The sequence below is a fragment of the Dipodomys spectabilis genome, unplaced genomic scaffold, assembly GCF_019054845.1.
Source record: "Dipodomys spectabilis isolate Male_0828 unplaced genomic scaffold, ASM1905484v1 ptg000288l, whole genome shotgun sequence".
Lineage (NCBI taxonomy): Eukaryota > Metazoa > Chordata > Mammalia > Rodentia > Heteromyidae > Dipodomys > Dipodomys spectabilis.
Window position 1 is genome coordinate 4,991,591 of NW_024870965.1, and position 10,350 is coordinate 5,001,940.

Below are 10,350 nucleotides of genomic sequence, written 5' to 3' on the forward strand. Positions count from 1 at the left end.
GCCACAGTAGCAAAGTAACCAGAAATAACTATAGTCACATTTGTTTTTCTTTTCTTTTTTTTTTAGGTCTGAGACTGGGACTTCAACTCTGTACCCAACACTTTCACTCACTAGCTAGCACTCTAGCAACTGAGTCACACTCACACCTCCAACCCCAGGAGTCACACTTCTGAAGAGTAGGGCACAGATTTGGATTAAGTAAGGGGATCTGCATGAGGTCTTGAGTCCTGCACAGGGATAAATGGAAAAAGACTTGAGCAAGAGTAGCTGACCCTAACTGCTTACTCCCTGAAGAACTGTACAGACATTTTTGGTTGCCTATCTAATGCCCACTCTCCTCCTTCCCCTTTTTTCTGGCTTTGGAGTCCCTCAGAAGTTGAGAGAATTCACTGGGAATTACCAATGAATTTTAATACACAAGATCTGGAGGTTCACCTTGGCTCACAAGAAAGCTTGATGTGAAGCCTAAGCACATGCACTGCTCTGTCCCCAGGTGATGCTGTTGCAGGCCTCAATACAGGCACTAGCACCTGTCTCAACTCACACAGCCCATGCTTGGTTCTTTCCAGGTTTTCTTCAGTCCTCAAAGGGGCTTAGCCTCTTAAAAACAATGTTTCTATTTTCTGCCCCTGCAGGTGATACTTGGAATAATACCTTCAGACCACAAGTTTATGAAAACTCGCCCATGTATAAGGATGGCAGAGCAGAAAAACCAGAAGGAACCCTGGCCCTGAATATCAGTGAGTTCTCTGGACCGGTTTACTTATAAATTTCCCAGATGTCATAAATGTATCTTTACTGTATAACCCATTAAGGCCTTTTGTTATGTGAAATTACAAGCATCCCAACTGACTAGTTAGCATCCTGTTAAGTGTGCAATCTTCACTTGCCCACTTTCATCATCTCCAAAGCTATAAGGTGTAGCAGCAATACCCCTTTATTCCTACTGAGCCGCAACCAACCAACCATCATTCTCACTAGGGCATGGCTGTTTGTCCAGATCCCTAATAGGTCAAGAAATCAACACTAAATCTCAACAAGCAGCTAAGTACCTACTATGTACTAAGTTCCTATTATGTGTTAAGACATGAGAGACTTCTATTCCCTTAAAAAGACCAAGATATTTATATAAATAAAATATGCATTTTATGTTATTCATTACATATAATAAACATACACACATATATACATATGTATTTAAATTCCTGCTCTAATAGAAAGCACACTCATCTATGGAAGTAGAAATATGAAGCAAGTATAATCAAATGTTAAGGTAGAAAACTTCTATGCATGAGCAAGTACAGAACAATGCTCTCAGTAATGTGAAAGATGCTATGGAGAATCAAATTAAAAACCTGAAAGAGGTTTGTGAAATCCAGCCTGGTGTCTTCATAGTCTAGGAAATGAGCTGCTTAAATATATTGGCATAGCTATAAAGATGGGCTGACACAGAAGACAGCTCTCGCTTAAGAAGGAGACATAGGAAAAGAAATTCTGCTTCAAAGATGACACACATTTATGTACTGTGGAGAAAGGCTAAAGAATGGCACGGAATCTTGGGTAACTATTACAAATCAAGAGCTAAGGAAAGAAATTCCTAGAAAATAACATTTAAAGAAAACTATGAGGGGCTGTGAAGGTGGCTCCGTGGTAGAGCGCTTGCCTTGCAATGCATGAGGCCCTGGGTTTGATTCCTCAACACCACATAAGCAAAAAGAGAAAAGCTGGAAGTGGTGCTGTGGCTCAAGTGGTAGAGCGCTAGGCTTGAGCTGAAGAGCTGAGGGACAGCGCCCAGGCCCAGAGTTCAGGCCCCAAAACCGGACCCCCCCCCCCAAAAAAAGAAAACTATGAGGGGCTGGGAAGGTGGCTCAGTGGTAGAGCGCTTGCCTTGCATGCATGAGGCCCTGGGTTTGATTCCTCAACACCACATAAGCAAAAAGAGAAAAGCTGGAAGTGGTGCTGTGGCTCAAGTGGTAGAGGGCTAGGCTTGAGCTGAAGAGCTGAGGGACAGCGCCCAGGCCCAGAGTTCAGGCCCCACGACCGGACCCCCCCCCCAAAAAAAAAGGAAACTATGAGAGTTATTACAGGTTACAAAGAGCATTCGTAGAAACAAATGGCTGGAAATCTCAAATGCTCAGAGATCAAGGGAATAATATCAGGGAAATGACTGTTTGGCTTAGCTAAGATGAGTAACTAGAAAATCCAGTGCAGTGCAGTGGTCTACACATTAGCACAGTCCAAGTAAAGGAGGAAAGGAACCCAAACGTATAATACCTCTGAGCATTTAAAATATTACTTTTCCAAATGAATTCCAGGAAATAGAAAGTTATTTTTGCTGCTGTTGTTTGTTTTTGCTTTTTGTTCTGTTCTTTTGTCTTGTGTGGGGGCAAAGGTGAGGTGTAGAAATGGAAAGAGAATGGACAAATACAGAAATACAGTAGACACGATAGAAAACTATGCAACTTGGGGGAAAGCGAAAGGGGGGACATTGTTACTTATGAGATTGTAACGCCTCTGTACAGCACCTTAATAACAATGAAATTTCATTAACAACAAAAAGCAGTATGATCACATTGGTAACGTGATCACATTGTTGTGCTATAAGAAGACACTACAGATTACCCTTTTTTCTTTGAAGGCTATGGGAGTCTGACCTCAGAGAAGACTCAACTACCCAGTCATACCTAGAGCCTTGTTTTTCTCTGGCTATTTTTGAGATAGGATCTTACTTTCTGCAAGGGGACAGTGCTTTAAATGTGATTTGCGTACTTTAGGCTTTATATTACAGGCACATGCAACCATGACCAGCTTCCCATCTCTGGGAATCTTAACTCCAGCCTCTGGTGTAGCTAGGATTACAGGTCTGAATCTAGCTTAGATTACTTTTATAGAAGCACAATCACAGTGTATTTATGAAGGAAGGTGAGAGGGGCTGGGACCTACAGGAAAAATCTTTTTATTTTTTTTAGGGAGAGAACACTGAGGTTGCAGATTGTCACAACATTCAGTCTGGAGAATTGAAGACACAGTAGAGAAAGGGGTTAATCTAGGAAACAAAATTCCAGAAAGAAGGGAACAAAACAAGCCTACAGAATCCAGCTAACACTGATTGATAGGGGGAAAGGGGGGGGGGCGTGGGGGTGGAGGGGGCAGGGACATGACAGGAAATGGGGACAGATACCTCCTTTACCCTCATAGGGCAAGTATGCATACAGAGCTGAGAGGGAGCAAAGGGTAAGGAAATTGAGACTGAAGTCAATTCCAAGAGAAACTTATTTTGAGCCTTATTTAACATTACAGGCCTCTTCCTTAGTTCAACTGTTACTCTGGGTGGTACTTCAACATGTCTATTTCAGCTTATTCAACTTGTTACATGAATAACATGGAAATGATACTTTATCAGATAGTCTGACTACACCTGCTTTCCTTCCCCAAGGCTCAAGTGGTGGGATTTAAAGGTCCCAATCCAAACTCTACAATACCCATCCCCCAACCTGTTACTGTTTTCCTTTCATTAAAATTCATTGTGAGCACCTCTAGTACAGCTTTGGTTCTCTTGAGAGCAAGAACCAGGTTTCGTCATTGAAAATAATCCTCTTCTGTACCCAGAAGACCCACCACTATTTTAAAATAATGAGTACCACATAGTTAAGAAAATGAAATAGCTTGAATGTTAGTTTTCTGAATCACTTGTTTATGACATATGCACATTATTTTTTTTTCTGTAACTTGTTTTAAAAATAAACCAATGTGGGGCTGGGAAGGTGGCTCAGTGGTAGAGTGCTTGCCTTGCATGCATGAGGCCCTGGGTTCGATTCCTCAGCACCACATAAACAAAAAGAAAAAAGCCGGAAGTGGTGCTGTGGCTCAAGTGGTAGAGTGCTAGCCTTGAGCTGAAGAGCTGGGGGACAGCACCCAGGCCCAGAGTTCGGCCCCATGACTGGCCAAAAAAAAGAAAAAAGAAAAAGCTGGAAGTGGTGCTGTGGCTCAAGTGGTAGAGCCCTAGCCTTGAGCTCTGAAGGACAGAGCCCAGGCCCAGAGTTCAGGCCCCACAATCGGCAAAAAAGAAAAAGAAAACAACAAAACCAATGTGAAGTGTTGACATTGTCTAAAAACAAATTTACTCTTTACCTAACTTATGTAACAGTAACCCCTTTGAATGTTATCTTTATAAGAAAAAAAATTAACACCATTGGAGGAAAAAAACATTGTGAACAAGGTTTTACTATAGGTTTATAAACCACAATAATGTGTATATAATAGAAATACAATAAAAAAAGTTGCAATGAAAAATGGAGTAAAAATGTCACTGGAGAACAATATTTCTCTAACTTAAAAAAAAAAGGTATTTAATATTTTTGGTAGAACATGCAGCAAAATACAATTTTAAAACTGGTATCTGGGCACTGGTAGCTCACACCTATAATCTTAGCTACTCAGAAGGCTGAGATCTGAGGTTCACAGTTCAAAGCCAGCAAGGGCAGAAAGTGCATGAGACTCTTATCTTCAGTAAATCATCAGAAAATTGGAAGTGGCACTGTGGCTCGAGTGGTAGAGTGCTAGCCATAAGTGGAAAGCCTCAGGGACAGTGTCCAGGCCCCAAGTTAAAACCCCAGGACCAACAAAACAAAAACTGGCAAAAATGCTTAAAAGTATTTTTTTTTTTTTGTCAGTCGTGGGGCCTGAATTCGGGGCCTGGGCGCTATCCCTCAGCTCTTTAGCTCAAGGCTAGTGCTCTACCACTTGAGCCACAGCACCACTTCCGGCTTTTTTTTTCCTTTTTGTTTATGTGGTGCTGAGGAATGGAACCCAGGGCCTCATGCATGCAAGGCAAGCACTCTACCACTGAGCCACCTCACCAGCCCTTAAAAGTATTTCTTAAACATAATCCTTGCACTTTCAAATAAATTCCATTTGTTAAGTAAAAATTATGCAAGGCTAGTACCATGTTCTAATTGCCTAAGTTAGGCCTCAAGGTACCAGACTAAACTAAAATTCAGTCACTAATGCTGCATGAGTAATTAAGACTGCTTTTGTGCTCAAGGCTAGCTCTCTACTACTTGAGCCTTCAGGTTTTTTGGTGGTTACTGGAAATAGTCTCATGAACTTTTGGGCTTGGGCTGGCTTCAAACTGTAATCCTCAGATCTCAGCCAACTAAATAGCTAGGATTTATAGGTATGAGCCACTGGTGCCAGGCTACAAATTTTTTTTTTTTTGTCGTGGGGTTGAACTCTGGGCCTGGGCGCTTTCCCAGCTCAAGGGTAGAGTTCTACCACTTGAGCCACAGGGCCACTTCCAGTTTTCTGAGTGGTTAATTGTAGATAAGCGTCTCATGGACTTTCCTGCCCAGGCTGGCTTTGAACCATGATCCTCAGATCTCAGCCTCCTGAGTAGCTGATTACAGGTATGAGCCACTGACGTCCCGCACAAATTGAAAAATTTTAATGGAGTAAATGCCAAAATAAATACACCAGTATTTCCTGAAAACAGGAGTTTCGAATCTGTCTGAGGCTGCAAGTTTTCCTACTTTAGCCTAGAAAAAAACAACCCTAAATTAACCAGCCCAGTTTTTCCCTATTATTCCGTTTCTTCCTTTCCATCTCACTAAGCCACAGTTCAACTAATGCCCAATAAGACCACTCAACTTGTCAGTTTAGAACTGCAAATAAAAGACTAAACAGAAGACAATTATATGCCTGTAATTCCAGCTACTCAGGAGGCAGAGGTAGGAAGATCTTGAGTATCAGTCTGGGCAAAGTTTACTGAGATCCTATCTCAAGAATAAAATACATGGGGCTGGGAATGTGATTTAGTGGTAGAGTTCTTGCTCAAACCCTGGGTTCCATTCCTCAGTACCATAAAAACAGAAAAAGCTGGAAATGGTGCTGTGGCTCAAGTAGTATGCTAGCCTTGAGCAAAAGCAGCTCAGGGACAGTGCCCAGGCCCTGAGTGGCAAAAACAAACAAAAAAGAATAAAATACAAAAGGGCTGGTGCATTTAACAAGTTTGAGGCCTAAGTTGAAACTCTGGTATGGCAATATTATTAAGTGTTGGTAATAAGGATCTGTTGCTAGAGGGAATATCAATGATGTAGTCATGATTAGGAAAGTGTAGCCGCTCCTCCAAAGGTTATGTATAGTTCCCATGTGATTCAGGAATTATCCTACATATTCAAGAAAAGTGAACACAGGTGTCTTTACAAAAACTTGACAAGATGTTCTTGTCATAACTATTCACAATAGCAAAAGAGGAAAAATGAAATTGTCTATCAACCAAAGAATGGGTTAAAAAACGCATTATATCCACATTATGGAGTACTATTTGGCAATAAAATGGGATAAAGTGCTGGAGGCCAGCAGCTCACACCTGTAACCTTATCTGCCCCTGAGGCTGAGCTCTGAGACTCATCCATAATTAAGTACAGCTATGGCTCAAAAAGGTAAGAGACAGTGCCTAGGCCCTGAGTTCCATTCCCCACGTACAGCCAAAAAAAAAAAAAAAAAAAAAAGTGATGAAGTACTGACACATACATGTTGAAAACATTATGCCACATGAATGAAAAGGCCATATATTGTATGTTTCCAGAATAGGCAATTTTTTTTTTTTTGTCAGTCGTGGGGCTTGAACTCAAGGCGAGCGCTCTACCACTTGAGCTACAGCGCCACTTCCGGTTTTCTGGCGGTTTATTGGAGATAGGAGTCTCACGGTGTCTCCTGCCCGGGCTGGCTTTGAACCACGATCCTCAGATCTCAGCCTCCTGAGTAGCTAGGATTACAGGCATGAGCCACCAGGGCCCGGCCCCATAGGCAATTTTATAGAAAGAAAAACCTAGTGGTTGCTGAAAGCCAGGAGGAGGGGAAGCTGGCAATTATCTGCTATGGAAGGGATTTCTTCTGAGCTAACAATGCTCTGAAATTACACAGTGGTGATGGTTGTACAACTCTGTGAATATACTAAGAGCCAATGTATTGACTTTAAAATAATTATTTTAAAATGTAAGATAATATATTTAACGTTATCGGGTTTCTATGCTAATTTTTTTAAGTTAAAAGGTTTAAAATAACCAGGCACACCTATACACCTAGCTCCTTGGAGGCTGAGATCTGGGAGGATTAAAGTTCAAGCCAATCTGAGCAAGAAAATTAAGACCAACATCTTAACCAGCAAAACAAATCCTAGTGAGTGGTGCATATTGTCACCTAAGTTATTAAGTAAAATGTCCAATAGGGAGATAGTGACCCAGGCGTGTGGTTGGGGAAGAACCAAGACTCTAACTGAACAAATAATAAAAGGTGTGGAAGCTGGGCGCAGGTGGCTCATGCTTGTCATCCTGGCTACTCAGGAGGCTGAGATCTGAGCATCACAGATCAAAGCCAGCCTGGCCAGGAAAGTCTGAGATTCTTATCTGTTATTAAGAAAACCAGAAGTGGTGCTGTGGCTCAAGTGGTACAGTGCTCGCCTTGAGCTGAAGAGCTCAGGGACAGTGCCCAGGCCCAGAGTTCAAGACCTATGACCACACTCTCCTCCAAAAAAAAAAAAAAAGGCGTGGAGGTGTGACTCCTGCAGTAAAGTAACAGGTAAGCAAGCACAAAGCCTTGAGTTCAAACCTCAGTACTAGGCCCTCCTCCACCACCCACCCCCAAAAACCCTGCACCAAGAAAAACAAAAAGGGCTGAGGACACGGCTCAAATGGTAGGATAAGGATCTGAGTTCAAACTCCAGTTTAAGGAAAGGAAAGAAACAAAAAGAAGAAAAACTGGCTAAATGAAGTACATTTGGAAAGTAATTTAAATAGCACAGTGCAAGTGGCAGCAGTATAACGTATGGTCTAAGTTATGTGTAATGTATGATGATACCTAGCTGTGTGTATACTTTCTATATTTGCTTTTGGAAAGTAACATGAGATACATACAGAAACCTTTCTGCAGCTGTCAATACTGCTCTCCTTTTACAGCTTAATTAAGCTCCATACTAATAGCTTTGAAGGCAGATAGGCAGTGAGTAAAGTCAAAGACTGGTCACTGGCTAATCCTCTACTGAATAATCAAGGATTGCAAATGCACGTTAACAGCAACAAAAATACATTAAAACAGTTGATTCTTCTTTGTGTTGTTCTAATCTCTTCAAGCACATTCTCCCAAAGAATTTTAAACAGTCTGTACAAACCAAAACTTTGTGATGAAGTTAAAAAGATCTCAGTATAAAAGCATGGTAACATTTCCAATATTTAATACATTGTCCATTCTTGTCCTTGATTTAACTGAAAACGCAAAATAGCAGAACTAGTAAAACACATGACATAAGAATAGCACTTCTGCTTCAAGTTCATTAGTACTCCAAGAAGTAGTAATAATTTTAATGATTCCCTGTTTTCCCCAAGTTTTTCTAGAATTTATACACCTGGGCAGCTTTCCAATGACTCTTCATAATATGTTGCTTAAAAATACTCTTACCCCCAAACGCAAATAAGTGTGTAGCTTAATCCTTTTATAATGAAGTCAGGGCTGACTGGCATGGATGAGTGAGTAGTAAGAGTTGGAAAGTTCTATGCAGACGGTAATGGGGCAATCAGCGGTTAGTTCTGTGTGCTTCAATACCTCAGGGTGAGGAACAGTGTCAGACACTGGGCTCTTTAGAAGCAGACCAATTGAATGCCAATGGGTGTGGGCCTGGTCTTGTCTAGTCTTGCTTTTCTCAAGCTCTATAAACCAGCTTTTGCTGTAAATTCTTAGTACTGAATTAAGTCAGCAAAATTAAGGAAATTTTAATTTCCCTTTCTGATTACTTCGGTATTGTCCCAATGGGTAATGTTCAGTGTGATCTTCCAATAGGAAGTACCATGTGAACCTGGACATCAAATTATTCAGAAAATGTTTGCAAGTTCATAGCAATATTACAGATTTTTAAAATACTTCTCACGGCTCTGAGATCTGATGCCAACTATTCTAGGAACGGTTCCTAAGGAATTAGGCTGGGCCCAGGGAACCATCCAACTTCTCCAATCAGGTATCAGAAGGGTAGACTTTTGAACAGTCCCCACCTCCTCCAGCACGTGTGTCATACAAGCTTCCTACATTTTTCTTTCGTTTTACAACAAAGCTACTTTGTTTTTCAGTTTTCTGCCGGGTGCCGGCGGCTCACACCTGTAACCCTAACTCAGGAGGCTGAGATCTGAGAATCATGATGCAAAGCCAGCCAGCGCAGAAGGGTCCGTGGGAGCCTCTTATCCCCAGTCAACTACTCGGAAGGGGCTCAAGGGCTAGCATTTTGCACCGAGCAGCTCAGGGGTAGCGCCCGGACCCTGAGTTCCAGCCCCGGGACCGAGGAGAAAAAAAAAATAATCCACGTTCACCGTGGCTTCACAGATTGCTCGGCCGCCGGTTCCTGGCTCTGGGACACCTGCCAGCCACCCGTCTGAGAACAGGGACTCCGTTTCCACACGCGACAGCCCAAGGCCCTGGAAAAACAGCCATTTTCGGTTGACCTCCTCACCTAGCCTTAATGGAACCTCAACTTCGTTTAAGTCGTCGCATGCCGGACCCCGGGCTACAGCTTTCAGGTCAGACCTTCCCGCTCTCCGCGCCGGAGATCAACTGGGCCTTGCAGCTCCGGGCACAGACCCCCTCCCCAAACCCGGGCGGAGGGGCGACCACGCCGGTGCGCGCGCAGCCGCCGCGGCTGGAGTGGGGAGTGGGGGGGGCGAAGGGGAGGGCCCGGCAGGGGGCCCGGGGGGAGAGGGGGGACGGGGGGGGGCAGGGAGCGGCGGGGCAGGCCGCAGGCCCGAGGGCTGCGCGGGCTGCGGCGGTGGCGAGCGGCCTGGGCCCGGGCTCGGGCAGGAACCGGCACGGAACGGCCGCGTCCGGTCCGGCCCGGCCCACCGCGGCCCGGCCCACCGCTTCCGCTACTCGGCGGGTGGGGCAGCGGCGAGGCGTTGGCCCCGGCGGCCGCGGCGCGCGTCCTCGCTGTCTCTCAGACCGCACAAAGGTCCCCACATCCCCTTACCCCAGCCCGGCTCCCGCACTCTCCTCACCTCTGCCCGGAAACCGGCCCCGAAGCCCGCGAAACGCTCCCTGCGCAGCGACGGAAGACGACCCGAGCTGCCGGCCTGACGGGCGGCGACCAGCTCGGCCCCACCCCCGCCGCGACGCCCGCGGTTCCGTCTCCGAGCGAGCCCCGCCTCTCTCCTCGAGCCCCGCCCTCGCTAGATGGCCCAGAATCCCGGATGTGGCCTCCTTCCGCGCGCGGAATCCCCGCCCTTTCCCTTTAGGGCCCGTCCCTTCCGGGTCATCTACGGGTCGTGCGGAGCCGCGAAGGCGTTTCGACGCCTCTCCCGTGGCTAGAGCGTCCTC

At 44.7% G+C, this 10,350-nt stretch overlaps 1 protein-coding gene across 3 annotated transcripts in view; it reads right to left on the minus strand.

Annotated features, from left to right (window-relative positions):
• Positions 1-10,125, minus strand: part of Ro60 (Ro60, Y RNA binding protein) — a 28,137-nt gene extending 18,012 nt beyond the window's left edge. For 2 of the 3 annotated variants that reach the window (XM_042701149.1, XM_042701148.1), the window contains exon 1: positions 10,032-10,125. The gene's annotated coding sequence lies outside the window, so the exon portion shown is untranslated. Of the gene's footprint in view, positions 1-9,493; positions 9,566-10,031 lie in introns of those variants that run through there. The other variant, XM_042701150.1, reaches the window with a different exon arrangement.
• Between the last annotated feature and the right edge of the window lie 225 nt (positions 10,126-10,350).